Genomic DNA, 5056 nt, shown 5'->3' on the forward strand with positions numbered 1-5056 from the left:
CAATTGGAATTGATCGGATTTCTGAGAATCTGATTTGGCCTTAGGAGCAGATTGAGAAGTTTTGAGTTGTTCTCCTTCCGTGGCCATGGTCTCCTCCTCTTCATTTTCTACAATCACAACATCATTTGAAAGATTAGAATCATCTTTATTATCAATGATCTTACCTGATCTGAGCACATGAATGGCCTTGGCTTCTGGGTTCTTTGGATTGATCTCAGTTTGGCTTGGCCATTTCCCAGGCACTCTTTGAGTTATTTCAGCAGCTATTTGGCCTAATTGGACTTCCAATTTGGAGATGGCAGCTTGTGTAGTTTGCTGAAAATTGGATTGGTTGATTGCCATCTGCTTCACTATATCTTCCAATGATGATGATGATTGTTGTGGCCTTTGGAATGAAGGGGGATTTGCTTGATTCTGGGTATTTCTCCATGAAAAGTTTGGATGATTCCTCCAACCTGGATTATAACTTTGAGAGTATGGATCATTTCTTGGACCTTGGTTGTAGGAATTTACCAACTTAGCTTGCTCTTGCACAAATTCTGGATATCCAGCCCCAAGTGGACAAGCTGTGGTAGCATGGTCATGAGATTCACAAATGCTACACACTTCCTTCGGAGGGCTTCTTGAGTTTAATGCAAGAAGAGCATCTAGCTTTTGTTCCAGTTTTGAAATCTGCACACTAGAAGCATCATTAGAACCACTAATAACACGTTTACCTCTTGTATCCGTATGTTGGGTCTCCATTGCTATCTCCTCAAAGAGTTCGTACGTTTCTTCTGGAGTTTTGGTTTTAAAAGAACCACCTGCAAAATTGGTGACTATATTATGACTAGAAGGGGTTAGTCCTTTATAAAACATACGCATTTGAAGCTTCAATGGAATCCCATGATGAGGACATTGGTTGAGCAACCCATTGAATTTCTCCCATGCTTCACAAAACGATTCATCATCTTGCTGTGCAAATAACAAGATCTTGTCCCTAAGCATGTCGGTCTTTTGCGTGGAGAAGTATTTTTCTAGGAACTTCTTTTGAATGGCAGACCATGTAGTGAGTGAACCAGGCTTCAAAGAATTCAACCAATACTTCGCCTTATCCTTTAAAGTGTATGGAAACACTCTCATTCGAAGTTGATCTTCTGTCACACCTGTCAAGGGAAAAGAACTCACAACATTAAAAATATCCTTTATATGAGTCAATGGATCTTCATTAGGTAAACCATAAAAGGAAGGCAGCATATTAAGATGAGAAGATTTAAGCTCATAATTTCGAGCTACAGTGGGCAGCAAAATGCTTGAAGGAGATGCTGGAATTGTTGGGATATCAAGTTCTCCCATGAACTCAATGGCAGCCATCATTTCTTCTTCTTCTTGGTCTGAACTTGCTTCCGAATTTGAAAGTGAAGAACCGGGAAGTTCAGTGTGGAGAGCAAGACTTGTAAATGTAGCAAGAGCTTGCTCTTTTGCAGTTGACAACTCCCTTTCTAGACGATTCTGAATTTCAGAGGTCACTCGTCTGGGTTGCAATGATGGTCCTGCGTTCAAAGATCTAGAACGTTGGAACGAAGACCTCACTTGTTCAAGTAATGGATTTTTAGACATAAACTACCTGAAACAGAAAATTAGATTAATTAGAAACACTAAAAAGAATAGGGTAACCTTGGGCACATAACCAGGGAAGAACTTTCGTTCAGTCCCCGGCAACGGCGCCAAAATTTGTTGTTAATATTATGTTAACTCGCAATTGTACGGGGCAATTAGTAGTATAGCAAGACAAGTACGAGGTCGTACCCACGAAGACTGAGAAGTTAAAACTAGTTATGTACTTAGATTACCAAATTCAAGAAAGTAGGAGGTTATGTCTAAAACAGAATTTAAAACAAGAGTGGTTGTGATTGTTGAACAAAAGAAGCAAAATGAAATTGCAAACAAAAACAAGTAAACAAATGTAACAAAGAGTGGTTTTAAGAGTTGGAAAACAGATTTTGAGACTAGGGCATTCGAATCACCATAACAATTCAATTCTGGGTTATAAAGATTCAAGTAACAAGTCTAATTCAGATTCAAAGATTGATTCTAGCTAAAGTATGATTAGGCCATGGTGTTTGGTCCTAACCTTGTGTTCCTAATTCCCTAATTTGATCATTTGTTGTCTAACCTAAAATTAAGCATTAGGAACCCATTAAGCATAGAAGAACATTTTAAACAACCAAGTATGTATCTAATCCCTGTTGTCGAATGTCCATACATACTCTTCCTATTCATAGTTCAATTCGAATTAAAGCATGGTGTATACTCTTAATTCAAACCAAGATAGTTAACAAACAAGTTCTAATGGTGATCAATCATTCAAACAAGCATGTTAACTTATAAGCATAATGAATAAGAACATGAATCATGAATCAAACTTGAAACTCCAAACTTATAAACCCAGAATATTTAGGTTACATCGAAGCCCTAGTTATGGATTTAGCTACTCATAATGGAAAAGAGACTTGAACAGAAATGAGAAAACATAATGAATACAATAAGAGTAGAAAAACCCTTTTTCTGAAGTTCTTGTGGTGTCCAAGGCTTCTCCAAGTGCTTCTCCACTTCTAATGCTTCTCCAAGAGCTTCCCCACTTCTAGAAAGATGTATGAAGGATATGGAGGTGATTTGGGATGAGTTTGAGTGAGTGGTGATGGCTAAGGAAGATGAAATTCGTAGGGAAATGGAAGAGAGGTTTGCTGGAGTTGTTTTGGTGATTGTTGGAGTGTTTGGGATTTTGAGAGTGTTTGAGGATGGTTGGAGTGAATTGTGGGGGTTGTGAATCTCAGGATTTGTTGTGTCTTGAATGTGGAATGGATGTGGTATTTATAGGGAGAGGGGAGTGACAAATCTGAATTCAATATGGCTAATGCATACAACACTTGCATTATAAAAGATGAATTGGTTGATGCACTTCACTAATGCATACAACACTTGCATTATAAAATCTGAATTGGTTGATGCACTTCACCAATAGATCCCACCAGCAGCCCTAGCTCATCTTCATGTCACCATGACCAAGCTTCCAACCAGAAATGATAGCTCATACCTAGCTCACCATGACCAAGCATCCAACCAGCACATGCTGAGGTCAGCATAACCAGCAACTTCAAGGGCTTACAACTTGGGCTTCTCTTAATCAAATTAGGACTTTAAGCACTCGAAATTGAAGTTCAGAATGTCTTCTTTCCAGCCATATGTCATTTGGGCCAATCCAAGGTCGGAGGAGGAAGTTAAGGCCAAAACAAATTTCTAACTCATTTTGCGCGCTGATAAAATCCATCCTGAGCATGGCTCTGTGTTTGCTAGGTAACAGACTCCATATTTATCCAATGGGGCTGAATTTTGGATATGTTATAGTACACACCCATTGGAACAACTTTCATGAAGAATGCTGCCTCATCCGAGCTGTGTAGGTTGCTGAAACAAAGCTTGCAATATGACCTACGGAACTGGACTGGCAGGGGGCTGTAGCCAAAATGAGTTTGTCTTTTAAGCTCTTCTTCCATTCATCCAAATTAGGCCTTAACATGCTTGAATTGCATGAATTATGCTCTCTTGCTCTATTGGCCTACAAAACACACAAAGGGAGGGAAATAACTTAGAATTATAGGAACTAAGCAAAAGAAGTAAGTAAATTGGGCATGTATATGTATGAAATTATAAGCTTAACACACCCCCAAACTTGGATTTTGCTAGTCCTCGAGCAAAACAAAAGAGAAACAAAGATAAAAACAAAACAAGAAGTTAACTAGACCACTTTCGTAGGTAACTCGATTGCATTGAGCGTATGCAACAAGCCTTTAAACCTCTAGGCATCCCTAGTAGGAGGAGTTGTGTCTCCTGAGGGTTTAACAGATACGATACCCACAAACGTTTTTCTAACTCTACAAAACAAAATGGTTAGAAAAACAACTTTGAAATCAACTAATGAAAATGAAAGAAAGTTTTAGTCATACCTCCAACACCATAGAGTTGCCAAGATAGGTCATCAATCAGTGTGTACAAGTGGAAGCTATAGCTCAAAGGCACACAGTTTCAAAGCAAGCACACTCAAACCTTGAATAGAGAACATGCTTCGACTCTAATTCTCACAGATAACACTCAATCACTCAGAACCTATGTTTTAATTCTCTCAAGAAAGCATAAGTGAGTGTATGAAATAGAAGCACAAATTTGGTTAAATGGGGTGAGTGACGGTCGTGTGATATATGGGGTGAGTGAGCGAACAAACAGAGATGGTGCTCCGGCACCTTGAAAATCAAGGGTCGTATGATATATTGATGAATGGATTCTGCTTACAACCTAACACTACTCCTAGGAAAGCAAGTAAAGATATTGAAAGTGCATTACAGAAGAAAATAAGTTGCTCCGTGGGAGGCTTGTTTTGGTGTTTGAACCCTTTGAAAGTAGCTCGAGTCTTGTATTTATAGGAAGAGTCCCTGGATGAGTAATCGAGGCTGAATTTACGCATAGTGGAGTCTGATTAACGCAAGTGGGCAATCCAATCGACATTTGGGATCGTGAAGTATGGTGATGAGACCCCAGAAATCCTGGTGAATCTCGGCCGCCGCGCTCGATCGTGGGTTTTGAACCTCTGGTCGTGGAGACGCATTTATTGCCTGGATAGCTGGTGAACCAACATCTCAAGCTGTCAGAATCTTTGTGAGAATGTCCACGTCTAATCACTCTGATCTTCATCACCAAATCCTGACTTCAGTCACTTCCCACCTTCCCTCATGCATTAAATGCTACTTTGTGGCCAATGGGTTTTGCTGCATTAAATAGGCACTACTTCATTAAATGAAGCCTGGGACCCTGCTGTCACGTGATGATTTGCCTTTAATGCCTTGGCCGCAAATTTGTTCGGCCTCGGCCTCAGTCTATGCTTGAGGCCGAGATGATCGTGCCTTAGCATTTCCTTCTTTTATTTTTAAGAAGGCGAAGTACCCTGGCGAAACGCTGCGTTTCAGCCTCTGCAAACAAGTGCCAGGGCCGAGATAAAGGGCTCCTTCGGCCTGCTCATGGC

The 5056-nt window shown here is 40.1% G+C and overlaps 1 non-coding gene across 1 annotated transcript; it reads left to right on the forward strand.

Moving 5' to 3' along the window:
- Nucleotides 1-880: 880 nt before the first annotated feature.
- On the forward strand, nt 881-987 carry LOC148294927 (small nucleolar RNA R71). The gene has a single exon (XR_015835640.1). It is a non-coding gene; the product is annotated as a small nucleolar RNA R71 (small nucleolar RNA).
- Nucleotides 988-5056: the final 4069 nt, after the last annotated feature.

The sequence above is a fragment of the Prunus avium genome, chromosome 4 (assembly GCF_965620075.1).
Source record: "Prunus avium chromosome 4, drPruAviu1.hap1.1, whole genome shotgun sequence".
Taxonomy (NCBI): Eukaryota; Viridiplantae; Streptophyta; class Magnoliopsida; order Rosales; family Rosaceae; genus Prunus; species Prunus avium.